The sequence below is a fragment of the Wasmannia auropunctata genome, unplaced genomic scaffold (assembly GCF_000956235.1).
Source record: "Wasmannia auropunctata unplaced genomic scaffold, wasmannia.A_1.0 LD336106.1, whole genome shotgun sequence".
NCBI lineage: Eukaryota > Metazoa > Arthropoda > Insecta > Hymenoptera > Formicidae > Wasmannia > Wasmannia auropunctata.
The window spans coordinates 8,105,574-8,123,065 of NW_012026784.1; the positions used below are offsets into that span (position 1 = coordinate 8,105,574).

The 17,492-nt window shown below is 33.4% G+C and overlaps 1 protein-coding gene across 3 annotated transcripts in view; it reads right to left on the reverse strand.

Moving 5' to 3' along the window:
• Positions 1 to 8,559, reverse strand: part of LOC105455820 (BAI1-associated protein 3) — a 78,774-nt gene extending 70,215 nt beyond the window's left edge. For all 3 annotated transcript variants that reach the window (XM_011699463.1, XM_011699456.1, XM_011699449.1), the window contains exon 1: positions 8,267 to 8,559. The gene's annotated coding sequence lies outside the window, so the exon portion shown is untranslated. The remainder of the gene's footprint in view (positions 1 to 8,266) is intronic.
• Between the last annotated feature and the right edge of the window lie 8,933 nt (positions 8,560 to 17,492).

A 17,492-nucleotide genomic window follows, 5' to 3' on the forward strand; every position in this document is an offset into this window, starting at 1 on the left:
GAAAGTCGGTTGGAAAGTTCGATTTTTCGTTACATCGTTTTTTATATTAAAACCGTCAGCTTCTCAATAGCTCCCACCATCGTACCCCACCTTGAAATCCCTGTAAATTAACCGATTCTTGAGGCTCGAGCAAGAATAAGTAAAAAAAAAGAAACAGAATGAAATGAAAATAAAAAAAGGCTGCAAAAATCACCAACGCTTCGTAAACGAAACGTATCAATTCTACTTCAATTAAGCGTCGAGATTAATTACGTGCGATAGGCGTGAATTGAATTTATGCATTATTCATCGGGTCGCGTTCAGCGTGGCTCACGGTCGTATCCAACACTTTTATTAAAGAGAATTGTTCGCACGGATTTCAGTTTTATAACAAGTTTATTAGCAAAAGACTAAATTTCCAAATAAGTATATCTTAAAATTGTTGTTGTTCGAATCAAATAACCTTTTTATTAATTAATACAAAACTTGATTTTCTTACTATTTCCTTTTATGCAATTATGTATATGAAGATTAAAAGATTTAGAGAGTTAAATTATGAGATTTAATTTATCTGTAATTTTAAGTAAAAGTATACTATAGTACTATAGATAAAGTATAAAGTACTATAGATAAAGAATATAAAAAGAATTAGTTAACTCCTCATGTTATTTTACTCCTCATTTATGTCATAATTGATAATAGGAGGAGTCGCTTAACCATTATTAGATAATCTAAAACATGCCCTCACTGAGGAAGGATTAATTATAATAAACAAGCAGAAAAAATGTCCATCACAGTAAATATGATGAAAGGGAAAATTTAACAATAAGTGTCTCTAATCTTTATTTAATCGTCCATTTAAAGTTCATTTAGCACGCTCATTAATTTGCGATAGTTCTTTTATGGCTGCCCGTGCGAGTCACGTCTGCGTGTTATCAAAGCCACAAATCTCATATGACACTCACGAATTCGAATTTGCGGAACTTCCTGCTGTGAATTGTCGGTCGTGAGTGCTGATGATGTGCACATCTCTTAATTGCTCAAAAGGTCATCGAGACATATTCATTATAATTACCTTATCGATTTAACATACGGATATACGCACAAATAGAAATATCGCGATTTAAACATCCGAAATATATTATTTAAATATTTTGTAAAAATAATAGAACATGAACGTTGAATATTTAAACGTGCGATTCACTTTTAATGATAACAATATGGGACAATATTATCTGAATTTGCAGTTCTACATTTCAAATAATCTTTACGAATAATCAAATAATGTGAAATATTCGTTGTGATCCGCCAGGTTCAATTCGGTTGCATTATCAATCTGACTTCTGTCGATAGCCGCAAGCTGCGTGGAATTCACCGTCAATCACGAATGTTAACAGCGCGTACAAGTCAATCGTACGCCAATAACGAATGCGGTTTACCGGCCTCCGGCCCTATGCGCGATTGTGATTATGATTATTATAATTATTAGCGTATCATTGATGCACCCAGGCAGGAACGTCGTGTGTTCATTACGCAACATCGCGCCGGAATTTACCCGCAACCCTCCGTCGTCGCCAAGCAGCCTGTTAATTACATTAATTAATTCAACCAGATATTCGCCGCACCCACATGCTTTAAATATACGATTATCCGACACCAGTGATAAGCCAGATTTTATATAAGCGTGATATTTTAAGCCGTAATAAGGTTTTTAGTAGACGATCAGGTAAAGACCGGCTATATAATTGAATAATTGTCGGAGGCATAATGTAAACTTGTATGGTGTAACATGATGCTTCCTTCCATTCGTTACTGGGTATATATTTAAATTTGATTTAATTAATATATTTGATTAATTTTCAAATTAAGTTGTTTTTGAGATACATTTTCACGAGATATTCGGAAACGAGGATTGATTGATGCACATACGCAAAAATTTTGAACATCATTAATATTGAAGCTTGAATGATCAAAGTTAGAAGAATTGGGGCATTTTAATAAAGCCAGCGCGATGAGTCCGAATTTGAACATGCTTAATGCCATTTCTGTTAATTAGGAACAAATTTGTTGGATATGGAAAATTTGTACAGCGCGCAATATTTATGATTATACCATTTAAAATAAAAAACTTCAACAAATTGCAAAAACAATTAAAATGACTTCAATACATATATGTATACGAAATTGTTAAATTATCAAATTGTTTTACTAACATTATTGTTTGTAAAGTGTAAAAATTAAATATTGATAATAATAATAATAATAATAATGTTAATAAAACAATTTGAAAATATATTCTAATAATTTTTAAATGATGGTGCAAATTGAAGCATTTTTCTCAAATTAGGGATTTATATTGATTTTTCTGTAGAATTTCTTGTCATTCGTAATGTTTTAAAGTCTACGTACATCCAACACTTTAATACAAGTCATTCACAGCTCTTAAGCGTGCAGTAGGTATTAATTTCATGGAACCGTCGAGTAATCTGCTGAAGGACAAAACGATTCCCCATTAGAGAAACACTCTATTGGCGGCAATATCCTCGACGTTGAATAAGTCGCGCGCAATTCTCCAAGGATCCTCTTCACGAGAATTCTGAAATATCGCATTGTTACATGCTGAGCATTATTACGACGCAACATTGTCTACGAGGAAGCGATATAACAACTAAAAAATATTGAGGAAAATTAACGCAGATCCCGGAGAGATTTTCCTTTTATATCGTAGCAGGCCGCTTTCTCGCTGTTTCCCATTATCTAGCATCGTGTTCGCAACATTGGAAATTCTTCTTCTCTCTCCCTTTTCTCTTTCTCTTTCTCCCAATTTCGCTACGGACCATCATGATGAAGATGAAAGAACAGACCATTGTTTGTTTCGAGCGCACCATGTACAGGAATTGCTTTCGGCTCAAAAAGCTCAATCGGAAGATGAAGAAATAGGAAGAAAGAGGGGAAAGAGAAAGGCAGAAGGAAAGGAAGGAGAGAGAGAGAGAGAGAGAAATTAGATTTTCTGAGCTTGTACAACATATACACATAACGGCCATTGTTCATCATTATGTACTTCAGTAGGGCAATAGGGTAGCAAGTCATATCGCAGATTTATAATGCACTTTACGTAAATTAACTTCAATTTTGCAGACCTCAAAGCATCATCAGTCGGCCACCGATAGTAGAGTTTCTAATGGTATTCGGAGCAGACTTCAACTTCACGAAAATTTAATCCAGGATCCACTGTTGGTGATCCAATATTACGCAACCTGATAATTACGCAAATTTTTATGAAATAATTAATAAATTAATAAATTAAAATTGTTAACAAAATTTTCGTTACATGTGTCTTGACACTCTTGACGTATAAACTTCTTTTTTAATCTAAGATTTATCGAATTAAAAAATGTTTACAGAGTTTTACAATAAGTAAAAATTAAGTTAACGAGTTAAAATCTTAAAATTATTATCACTCAACATAAAGATGATTTTTCATGTTTGTGTTATATATAGATATTGAAATCTAACTATTTTTACGCAAATTTTATTTGAGGGTCATCAATATTGATTTTGAATTTCAAGAGGCTAAGGGTACAATGGAAGCTGTCATTTCCGCGGAAGTTACGAGTAAACTCTAGTTTGGGTTAGTTAAGATAAACCCTATAGGATAACTACGAGGTGACCAAGAGCAGCCATGATTAGCACTTTCATCCTCTCCTAGGTGATATCCTTGTCTTGTGTGATATTAAGGAATGAAAACAATAATACATTATATACACTGTTAAATCTATTGTGTCAAATTGAATCTTATTTAAGTCGTCACTGCTCCTACTTAATAAACAGTTATTTTTAATTAAAACAATATACTTTTAAGTAAAACAATAAAATTTAACCCAAATTTGGGTTAAATTTGAACTTATTTTAAATTAATTAACTTCATTGTTTTAGTAAAAAATAACTATTTATTAAGTAAGAGCAGTGGCGACTTAAATAAGGTTCATTTAACACTATAGATTTAACAGTGTACAGCTAATACATATACACATATGCGTGTATCCAGTCATAAGCTTGCGGGAGAAGTTTGATAACCAAATTACACGTCAATTATAATGTACATAATTTTAATTATGGTTCGAGCCAAACTTATTGGCAAATATAGAACTTGTAGTCCGAAAATAAAGGTATTCCATTTATGTTAGATATTTTGAAATAGCATAAAACGCTGACTATACGTGGGAAATTCTTAATTATTATATCGTAATTTATTATATTTAAATGGTTATACTGTTTCACTTTTTCAGTAATAATTTAAAAAAACAATATTCGTAATTAAGAAGATTTTACGATATAATTGTTTTGTCAGAAATAATAATACAGTGTAAAATGTATACAAAATGCATATTATGGATCGTAATATATTCAGTGAATTTCAAATGAATACGTTATCACTTTATGAGCTTTCCATATCATTGCCTATGATTTCGCTTCATTTGCTCGGCCAAATATATCTAAAAAAAAATCTCGATCAACGACCTCGAGATGTTAAGAATAACTCAAAAGAAGGAAAAGTAAAGAAAGATCGCGTTCTGTTCTTCTTACAAACTTCTGAGATTTATCAAAACTCAAGTCATCCCTAGGCTCCTAAATCAAACATTTTTTCGAAGGACAAACTTAGAACAAAGATTGACAACGCGGCGTAGAGCCGAGTTAAATATGGTCGAGAAATCGAGGGGAAACTCTGGCGTTCACGTTAAATCCAAGCTTGATCGTAGAATTTATTTCGCTCGGCTCAGCATTCCTCCTCCTTTACGGAGCTACGGAAATACGATGAACGGGTTACCGCGGAACCCGAGTACGTTAGATCGACGAGTGTGTTTTCCTTAGTCGGATTGGAGCGAAGGGAAATCTCTTCGCGGATGCGCCCCATCAGTTTTCCACCGTGCTTCCGTCAACGATGAATTTCTGATGAATCTCTCCAATATCGAAGATCCAGAGACTATTTGCCCTATTTTCACTTGATAATCACTGGGTGGCTTTCAGCCACTATCCATTGGATCATTTATCCGTACATCTCCCTAACGTTTCGACGGACAAATAGATAGCGGAAGGTTATTGTTAAAAATAGATGGTTATCTCATCCCTCGATTCTGAATTCAAAGCCATGAATTGCGTATACGTGAATGTACGATCGACGTATCATCTCGTTGAATCTAGATATTTAAAAAGCATATATAATATTTTGTGCACTCATGCAAAATCTTATTTCTCACAAATTCGTTGATACTTAGAAAAACGCTTTATCTAATATTTCTATTTATACAAATATTAATGTATTAAAAACTAATGCATTTTTCATTTAATGGAAAATGTTAAATAAATGTGAGAGAACATATAATTCTTCGATATTTTTCGTTTGTCGATATGTTACGCGGAGATGCATATATAAATTACAGATATAATCTTATGCATGTTTGTGAAATCTGTACGTAGAAATGGAAACATGTTAATACGGAAAAATATTAGGATTTATGCATTTTAACTAAATAATATAATTTCTTCCCACACATTTCATCTTTCTTTATAATTATCTCTTTAATTGTAGGCAATAAAAATTGTTAAAAGTATAGCTACATTTAATTAAGGGATACAATTTTTTAATATTTTATACATGCAAAACTTAACTTATCTTTTAATCTGTAATTACTTATAATTTTAAAAACGAATATAATAATATTGGAATAATTAATAGTCTTTTTAATTTGATTTTTGATACTTAAACATTAAAAGAAAATAAATAACAGTTTTTTTTTCTTCATTTTGCCACATATTAACAATCCTATTTTTTACGATGATCACAAAATTTTTTGAATGTTGGTATTATACAGATTCTACGCGTAAATCCGTACAACTAAAGCCGAATTGGAGAATTATATCTTCCATTTAATGCCTCTACGCAGCTTTTTTTGTTCGCTCATAGAGCTTCGTTTTCCCGCTTGAGCTTATTCGTCCGATGCAAAAAAAAAAAAAAAGAAAAAAGAATCGCTTGTATTGGATCGTCGCATAGAAACGGATCTTTGTAATCCAACAGACATCTTTGATCCCGCCAAAAGCGCTTCCGTCACTGACAAGCAGGCCCGATCGATTGCGAAAGGGAGACTGCAAGAGTTCGCTATTTTACACCTCGGACGCGCGCACGGTGCCCCATCGAGCCCCAGAAGTGACTATTCGTTTTGGAATTGTCATTTAATTAACAAACGCCGACAAACGCTGACCTCGCGCTTTTCAACAAAGACTGCGCTCTATGTTGTTGATTAATTTTAATTTCGCGCTTGCTTGGTAGATGATTCTAAAAACGAGTAAATAACTTCAATAAGTTTGTAGGTTGTTGTGTTCAGTTCTAACAAGCTTGATATAGCCGATGATTTATATCACAGCCGGTAATATCTATTCATCGAGAACAGGTGAGTTGTTTATTGGAATTTTTGTCGAAACGTTATCTTGGTTGTCGTGTCAGTGGCATCCTCAGTAATAGATTTATTAATTTGCGTTACAAGAAGGCTCAACAAATATAATGCTAAAATGCAAATTTGACGCATAAAGCAGAAACCTCAAAACATGTGAATATAATTATTTAATTTATAAATGGAAACTTGATAAAACCACATCTATCAAATGCCAACATTTTAACTTCATATTAATATATTATTATATAAATGAAAAGCTATATGTTATTATATTTTATTATAAACATAACATATTATTTTGCGTAATTGTAAATATATTTTTAAAGTTTTATTGAATAAATTACATTGACATATGAATACAATAGAGACAAAAGAGACACACAATATGACTCTTTGAATAGAAAATGTTTATACATTTATATATTCAAATATTTCCTAATTTCGCAATATTTCTCTCTCAAGCAATCAATTAAAAATTGAAACATAATCATTCTTTTATTGACTTTTTAAAAATACATACTCATTAAGATTATTTTAACGTGTTAATTGCCATAAGGCCATCCACAATCGACGTCTGAATTTTCAGTAACGCTCGGATAGTAAAATCGGCGCTTGAAATATTTTAAAACAATTGTAAATAAATACTATCTAATATAAAAATTTTGAAATGAATATCTAAATAGCAATGTAAAATAAAAAGTGCGCAATTCAATAACTAAGAGAATATAAGTTTTTTTTTAATTATTACATAACATTATATATGCTTATATAATAGCGAAAATTCTATTGCGGCGGTAAGGCATACAAAACACATTGAGGAAACAACATGTTAAGAAATACTAGATATTATATCACGAAAGAAACCACGTCTATACCCATATTGCGTTGGCACTCCCACCCATCGAGAGACATTATCTGTTCATCGACCCACGAACGACAATTCAGATAGAGCGATAATCTTCAACATGTCGGACAGTACGCTGATTCTCACTACTTGCTATGCCATTCGATCGCGTACGTGTCTCATCGAGATAGGATTCGCATTAATGTGGCTGTTAACTGTCACGTTCAATTAATGTCCATCATTACCGTGACACCGTCTAAACTGTGATTTCAGTTGCATTGGAAAAGTTGCCCCAGGATAATTAACGGAAAATTATCGAAAGACATTCTGTAACGCGACAATTATTACACGATTGTAATTTTTATACGTCTAGCCTCGTTCACTTTACTTAACACGTCAACCAACCGGAACACATCAAAGGCAAACTCGATCACAACTTTTTCTATTGATGTTTGCTCTAGTAAAACAATCGTATTCGTTTTGTCGAGCGAACAGTTACTGAGTGACGTGTCAGCTGCTATTAAACGTGTGTTCCCAATTTCTAAAGACATTTCCTTTGTTATATCAATTCATCAAACTCCAAAAAAATACACTGACAGGTATTTTTTACAAAAGAAAGTGATGGACAAAACGGAAAATAATCAACTGAGAAAAATTGATCACTATCATCACGATGTATGTATTATTAAATATCAAATTTAGTATTCTCTTTCAGTATAAATTTTATTCACCATCCGCGATTAACGTTGCGCCGTAACAAGATAGACAATTAAAACAATTACACATGAAATTGCCAGAGTCTCTAAATGCGTACAATTAACAAGCGGGCAACACAATCCGAAGCACGCGCGCGCGCGCGCGCGCGTCTCAAATTCCGAATGGAGTCTTTGCCATCTGATCCAGCGAAGGCCGGAAGCGACCGCGCGATTTAGTGGTGCCACTAGTGACCTAGTTTGCACCAGGCTCCGAACACCAGACGCCGATTACTCACCGTCACGCAGACGTTCGACGACGATGGCGTCAAGGAGCGATCGAGAAGCAAGTTCCGTCGTCGAGGCAAAATCGTGACACGATGTAACGTCTTTCGTATGTTAACCGCACGTACTTCCTGCAAACATCCCCGGCGTCTTAAATAAATCACGATAAAGAGTTAGGCGTACGAGCCCCGCGTTCGTTCGAGCGTTCCAAGTGGAATAGCCACTTGTAGAGTCGGCGGATGACCGGGCGCGTAAACCAGACTGGCGGGTTGATAAACAGGTGAGATGTCGTCGCGTGCCTCTCTCCCTCTTCCCCCAGCCGCTCGCGTTCCACTCCTTCCACTTTCACCAGTTGCACCCTCCCGGTTTCACCCCGGCGCATCTCACTCCCTCCCAGATAGTTTCCCCCTCCAGGCACGCCATCCATCTCGCTCTTGTTCAGAATTCGGGCTGTCCGTCTCGTTCCGATTCCCCGTTAACCCGCCTTATTTTTCGCTTCCTCCACAGAGACCTCTCCGTCTCTACCGTTTGTATACCTTCCCCTTTCTCGCGTTGAGGGGCACTATATCACTATCTCCATTCTGTCCGTTGCCTCGACGCACCCCTACTTTTCTCGATCCATCTCTCTTTCTTGAAACAGCCTTGCCAGCGACTGTCTCTCTTTTCCTCTCTCTCTTTCTCTCTTTCTTCAATTCTAGACACCACGACACGCGTCTCCCTCCCTGCGATTCACCGTCTCTGTTTCTCAACGTCGTGTCTCGCTTTCTTCCTCACATTCGCCCTTCCGTTTTTCCAACACGGCTCTTGCCTCCTTCCACGTTGCTAGATTCCCCTCTCTCCTGTGGTGTCCCTCTGGCCGTTCCACCCTCTTCAGTGACTCCCCCCTATTTTTCGATGCCGCCCTACCCATCGAGGTTCGTGGCGCGCTGTTGCCTACCCCCTCAGGGATACGACCGGAGGTACTTGCGTGCGCAGCACGTCCATCGATCTATTTTAGCTCACCTACGCTCCTGCCAGGCCGGGTATATACCTGCTGCCGCTTCCACGCCGTACCCTGCGCGCGTACGGGTGCGTTCACACTACACATTGCCACGGGGATGAAATGAAGAGGGCAGCTGAAGGAGGGAGTGAGGGCGGGCGAAACTTCGATCAGAGACCCAGAGACCCGAATTGTCGATTCTAGGTTACGAAGATCAAGAGAATTCCAGAGAGGATAGTCTGGCTGTATCAATGTTCAACAAGCTTGATTCGCTTAGAAATTAAATGATCGTATAAAATCATAAGCGTATCCTTTTTATCCTATCGTTGATTTAACGTCTGTTAAACTATAAGTAATTAACATTAATTGATATTTAAGCAATCATATTTTTTCTCTTCAAAATTGTCTATCTCGGAATACGCAGTCATTATATATATTAATGGAATGTTTACTGAAAATTTACTAAAAATTGACATAACTTTTCTGAGATTATATAAAGATTGCTAGTAATTTATGTTTACTATACATATAATCTTATCTATATATATTTGCAAAAAGTGTATTTTGTGCATACCAAGCTTTTGATCATACCTGTTTCAGTTAAAAGGCTTTTGTGCAAAATATACTAGAAAGTATGATCTCTCTTTAATATTCTATAATAAATCTATGATTAATGTTTTTTCAACAAGAGAAATTAAAATATTAATTATTAAAATTAGTATTGGATATTTTTATTCTGCAGAGAGAGAGAGAGAGAGAGAGAGAGAGAGAGAGAGAGAGAGAGAGAGAGAATAAATATATAAAAACACAAATTGGTAAAACTTAAGTGTTTTACCTTCGAGCAGGTTTTTTAAACTAGCTATCTTTATTTTGTGCAAATACAAATGTTATTGCAAATAACTTTGTGTGCTTAATTGTAACTTAAAAAAATAATATAAAAAATGATTATTTTTGCATAAATTTGTTTCGAATAAAAATTTTACTCGTTTTTCTGACAGCAGTTTCCATTTGATATAGCAAAATGACGCATGTCATATTGTTCGCAATATCGTGTGTCCAGTACACTCGGAAATATACGTAGCGATATGGAAATAATTTTCCATATAATTTCTAACGCCATTACTACTGCAACTGCAGTAAATCGTATTCGGGTTTCCGAATTTTTCATCAAACTTTTACTCGGATACATTTACGTGATTGTTATATTCGCGTTATAACTTATACTTAGAGTACGAACGACACGATAATTGTGTTAGCATCACACGTAGAACGTGATCTCGGGTTAATAGTGGGGCTGTCTGCTTACAGGAAACCCTAGCGCAACGCATGTTACTCACGTGATTGTAATTTCCATGGGAATTACTTGGCAACACAAATGTCACCAGTGTATTTCGCATTTATTCGCGGCAGTCACGCACCAAGATATTAAACTTCATCGCTTAAGAATTTCTACATGATTGTTGTCAACTTGAGATGTATCCTCTTATGCACATATTTTATCCAACGAAATATGTACATCACTAAACATTAAATTTTTATTTGTAAATGTCACAGAAAATAAATTTATTATAATTTTAGCAATTTTAGATAATACAGAAATATGTGTTAGAAATAGTAAATATTGCAATTTATGTAGAGCATTTTTCGATATTTATACACCAAATATGGAAAATTGAATTCGCTAAAAGTTACTATTTTCTAACTTATTGTCAGCTTCGTAAATTTATCACAGCCTCACAGTTGCCATAGATTAATGGAGCTACCATAGATCTACAGATAAGCCGCATATTTTCGAAAGAATAAACGGACTGGCTAAACAAACCGAATTTTTTGTGTTTTTTATTTATCGATATATTTTTCTCTCGCAAGGTATTTCGTCGGTTTTGCCGAGAGATTTGATATTAAACGCTCGGTTGATTTGGCCGGACGTGCAAACCTAGATAGCCGCTTGTTGAAATTGTTTTCGCTTTTTGTGAAATGAAAAACACATTGCAATCTAACAAGTCGGAAACATCGACAGTGATCTGATTTGGAAATTACTTTCAATTTGTGTACCGTCACAATTATGTTCTGATTTATTGCATGAAGGTGCTTTCGAAACGTGTCTTCTTTTAAAGCTCTTGACTACTCAGCCAAGAACTCCACCGTCGATGGTGACGATATTAGATCGTGGTAGGAATTAGAACTTTGGTCATCGTATTAAGCGGATTCTACAATAGTGTCGTAAACCGCAAGTCGTAAGAAATTGACTAATCATAGTTGATTATTCTCCTTACATTTAACTGTGATTGGTCAGTTTCTTACGACTTGCGGCTTACGACACTATTGTAGAACCGAAGTAGACCCGTTCGATAATACGTCGTATGTCGTAAGCCGTAAGTTGTAAGAATTGATCAATCATAGTCGAATGTCTGATTGATCAATTCTTACAGTTTACGATACCGGCATACGACGTGTAACGTGCTACAGAATGGGCCTTACTGTGACAATGAAATTTTGTCTTGCATGCCATTTCGTGATTATATGTTTAACTGTGAAAATGTGACTTGTTTCGTACTTACTAAAATCGTAAAAATGAATAAAAAGTAATATTATCGTTGAATTTTATATGTAAAAGCATATTTTTCATTATTTCAATAATTGCCAAACCGTGTTCTTGTCTAAGTTCTTGGCTTTACTTCACGTGCTTTTTACTATTTACTGACTGTCAGGGAGAAAAGAGGTAGTTTCCGTTTATTTTTAGAGTTTCAAAGTGATTCTATTTTTTTGTTTCATTCAAATATTCTTTATTTACAAATGGTATGCATTTAACGTATCACTTCTCGCTTACGTCATGATTCCAATATTTTCGCGGTAGTCAGAAGTCTTAAGCACATAAATATTCGGTATATTTATTAAAAAATACGTTTATTGCTATTTGACCATAAACTGATAAGATAAGCAAATGACATAAGATTTACACGAATCAACATTTACTTCATTAATTAAAGTTTGGATGATATGACGAAGTATGATATTAATTAAATAATTCTTTATTCAGTCACAATTTTTTTTTAAATTTAGATTAAAAATGTAAAACAATTTGTATAAATACATAATTTGAAAAAGATAATGGAAAACTCGTAATTGATTATAATAATTATTAGTTTTTAAAATTTTAGATTTTTTTGAAAAATGCCTATCCTTGTACTAAAGCTAAGAAAACAAAAAAGGCTTTCTTTCTAGGTTCAAATAAATTGTATTTGGAATAGATATATTATAAATAATAAAAAAAAAATATTGAGAGTGAGATAAAGTTTGATAAATTGAGAAAAATGGCATTTTTATCGTTTTATGCCAATTTGCAATGGAAACAAAAGCATCAAATAAAACGGACTATACTCTGAAATCGAATTCTCAGCAACATAATTTTATGCCATTGTATGAGCTGCCGTATATTTATGGAATTGACATGCATGCTAGTTAATAGGACCGTAGCTGGTCCCTACGATGTGATAATGAAATCGGATTATCGATTTCGTTCCCGCAGCAAATAGTCGTATACCGACGTAAATGGCATTGATAGACGGCGCTATGAGGGCGTACAGAATAATAGCGCTAGCACTCACACACAGTGCCTAATGGAAAATTTTCATTAGCTATCTGGTCTGTCAAGACGCGATCTGAAATCGGTGTAAATACGTAAATACGTATGTAAATTATCGTATGTAAGTTACCGTCTTGCAACTTATTGATAATAAGAGAGCTTTTAACTCGGTGTATACATTTTATTAACTTGTCGATAGAAGTTTATTTTTCTACAATATCTTCTATTGTAATTTATTTAAAAATTTTAGAAGTAAATAATGTGAAAGAAAATATATAAATGTAACATTGACTTTTTTGTTATATTCCTAAGATATCAATTAAACTTTTCAATAAGGATACTAACAAAAAATAATAGAAAAGTTTTTCAAATTAAAAGGTTTTCGCTAAATTTGCATATCAAAAGAGATTTTACATATAACTTATACGCATTTATAATCTTTCTAATTTTGTCTTGGTTTGCCAACAAAAGAATATGAATTTTTCAACTTGCAATAAAGTCGGGGAAAATATTTGAGATCGGTAATGTCGTATCGCAAGTATCTTGAAATGTGACTTTTCAACAATGACTTTCAAAGTAACTATAAAGTTCAGCATGCTATACCTTTGAGCTTAATTCTCCCAAGCTTTTCCGCCATTTATTCCAATACGACATTAAAATTGCTCTACTCTATTTCTGCCTCATCGCTGTAGTATTATACAATGTGATTAATCGCATTAAAATTAAAATCACCATAATATCAACTAATCGAAAGAGATTATTTTGTGTTATATATAATTGGGAAATTAAATAACCAGATCATTATTTTTAACAGGAGTTAATCTTGTTTTTAGCTCATTATGTCATGATGTCAGTTATTATATTTGTTCTAGAAACTTTAATTTTGAACGGAGTATATAAATTTCAATTTCTTTCCTTTCGTTCTCGCCTTCTCTTTCTTTGTTCATTTTTTTTTGTGCGCCGAAAGCGATACTTTTATATAAGTCACGATTGCATTTAAAAAAAATTCCAATCGTTAATATCGCACAATTAAAGCAGCGCGGTTTCTAGAAAATTTTCCTTCCGCGTAATATCTCCCAGTCTTGCAAGTCAGAGTTTTCAGGTCGAGAGATGCTCAACCATTAATGGCGATTGTGGCACGGCGAAGACGAATAAGAGCGTAGACGACGCTCGTCGACAATTCGAAGGAATCCTTACAATCTTTCTTCTCGACAATCTATTTCATTCTGTTCCGCTTACGATGCACCGATGGACCCCCCTGTATGTCATTTCAACGTAATATGCAGACTCATCGCTACTAAACTCGCGAAGTTATAACGGCAATAATCTTTGATTAATCTGTTTGGTGAAAGGTTCTTCTCTTCAACTCGTTATAATAATATCTATCCTAATTTAATAATTAAAATATAATAGGAACTGTTTAACCTAATTAATTTAATAATTAACATTTTAATAAAAAAATTTTATGGCTAATATTTGCGGTAATTAAAATTGCAAGCAATTTAAATAGAAATGTATCATTGTTCAAACTTTGACATATATCATGAATTCATGTATGTTTACATAAATATTGACTGACTTGTATCGTATTTAGCGAATGACATAATTACAGAATTTATGTTTTACTAACAGTTTACAGACTCGTTGGATTTTGTGCGCTAATTATAGTTCTAATCTAATTTAATTATTATAGACAAAAATCTGTACAAATCACTTTCGAATTTATAATAATAATATAATTGATTAAAAAAGCTGTTTGTTTTCTAAATCGATCAATAATTGCAGTTTTGATATTTAATTTTTAATAGTACGAATATTTTCAATTTTTTATACATAATATTGCAGAGATAATTATAACATGATATATAGATACTCGATTTATTTTAAACGTAACCAATCTTTTGAAAAATTAAAATTTTCCTGCAGCAAATTTTTCCGTCGTATTTGTTTATTCTGTTTGTGCAAGTTGTACAGAGTAACGAAATGGTGAATTACTTTTATCGGTACGTATAAAAATTTCGTAGAACGCGCAATTTTTCAATTTCAACCAGAATACAGTTCTGATATTTTGCACGGTGCAAAGCGTATAGCACATCGTATAGTATAGTTGTGAAAATTGCTACCTTCCAATTTCACCCGTGCCAAATTACCACTGAATGAATACTGTCAAATGGATATATAAATTTTTTGTTCCGATTAAAATGCGCTTCGATTAAAATACGCTTGTAACTAATAATTACATATCAGTTTAAACAACGTAAAAATAAAACAAATAATCCAAGCGTATGCGAATGCGTGATGTTTAACGCAATCATTTGTGAAAACTATACTAGTACTCTAATTTACTTGTTCAGATTTAATTACCGTTTTGTTTTGAAAATACTATTTCTCGTGCAAGATTAATTTATTACACCGATCATAATATTTTGTTACTGTAATCCATCTAACATCTGCAATTTCTTCTGACGTACACCAGTAATTTGAGAGCTCAATTTGTTGTGAAGAGCTTTATGAAAGCTATTACTCACTATCAGCTTAAATTCACTCTTTCACTAATAATTTTCTAGGTGAACACGCCATACATTTATAACATTATATAATGTACACAACTCTTCTGCATTATATAGATACTATATCAACAAATATAATTTAAAAAATTTTATTTGTCACTAATATCATGTTTGTTACTAGTAAAATTTCATATTTGTTTTACCAGACAATAATTATCTGTAAATTATTAAAGCAAACGAAATACTGACAGTTAATAAATAAAGAAAAAAGACGCGTTGATAGAAGAATTTTGCCTTTGTTAAATCATATACGACAATACAAATCTGTTTAAATTCGAAATTCTTTCTCTACGATCAATTGACTCTCATTATTTTGCTTTACAATTTCTCTGCGGTTCGTATTACTTGTGGCAGTCCTAAGTAAGTATCCGTGGTTTTCTTTTTCTTCATTTTAAATGTCGGTCGAGCCATTCAAAAGTAAGCCACGGAAATATATCTCGTTGTTAGTTCGGCTATATGCTCGCAAACGAATCATGAGTAAAAATAAAAATAAGAAATAAATGCTAGAAGCAAGAGCGAGCTGCAATAGTTTTGTGTGGCACATCAGAGTCGGAAATGAAAAGGAGACGAAACTCGACTGTGGCTGACATACTCTACTTTTGTTTGAAACGCTCGTGATATCGATATTTCAGTTTTTGCGCAATTAATATAGTTTTTAAAAATATAAATTCAAATTTGTCTCATTACTGATCTAACTTCGATGGAAATGCTTGTTTTTTAAAACTGGCATTTTTAATCCACGGTTCGTCAAAATAAAGCACACACAAGCAGTATAACATCGTTAAATATAGATATTACAGCATATTTGAATTGATAGAAGATCAAAATATATTAAGTATATTTTAAATTCATGTAGTCGATATTCTTAAATATTAATTATTTATTTCTCTAAAAAAAAAGGGAAATTTGCCTGTGTGTCCTGAATTTTGGTAAAACTAATCTAACAGCCAATTAAATTAAAAATACTATCAATATTAGCATTGAAAACAGCAAAAAAACAAACAAAAATACTAATTTACAATGTTTGTGTACGTAGATTACATAAATTTATCTCAATATATAAAGTATAAACCAACGCCGATTTACGCGCTTCTCGCGTCGTATCAGATCCGAGATTAGATTCGGTGCAACAATATAGAGCATTGTTGATTCAATAGCGTGGAGGGAATCGTTCCGGGACGAAACTTAAATTGGATTCAATTTCTAATGAAGTCGGTATTATAGTAAATACGAGTAGGCCATCAATAACGAATCACTGTAAGTAAATTCCGTTGTACGGTATTCATGCCATGTACGTCGAATGCATTATGTACACATCTCGTAGCACAGAAATCATTTATATTTCCTAGCTAACACTTTGTTATTTTTATAAGATTTATTTATATGCCGATAATATTATTTTTCCAAAAGAAATATTGCAATTTTAAATAAATTGCTGCAACAGAGTATGAAAACAATTCAAAGAATGATAGACGTGTGATACATGCCAGCTTTTGCATATATGGCATAAACTGCAAAAACTGCTGATAAAACAAATCGTTATAAAAAAACGAACGTCGAACAGATTCACACGTGCAGAGATATTCATACTATTTTTTATTTCGTCTGTAATTATGTTTTTATGAAATAAGGAACAGTTTGATTTTTACAGAAAATTCACGTTAATTAACAAGAGGATTATTTGATTAGCGGAGATTATCTGACAACACACCTGGGTTGTCCATTATTATGGAGTAACCGATGCAATAAACAAAGCTCTGTCCGCATTAATAGCTGATCCGACAGCTCATCGTAAAGTTCGTTAACGTCCATCCAATATGTCGGACGGCACAGAATACATTTGAACGTGCGATAAAATTACGATATTGGACCGACTAAATATCTTAAATATACTTTGGCAAACGGTATTTGTTAATTATCAAAATTATTTCAAAATTTCGATGAACATAATAGCCAAATTTGTTGGAAATTACATTGCATTGTATCTATAATTATATACGCAATTTTAATTATCTGCTATTATAACGTCTCTGTTAAAACATTAAAAATTGTTTTATAAAGAATAATTTACAATTCAGTAACCATTCCGCAAAAAAACTTTTAGA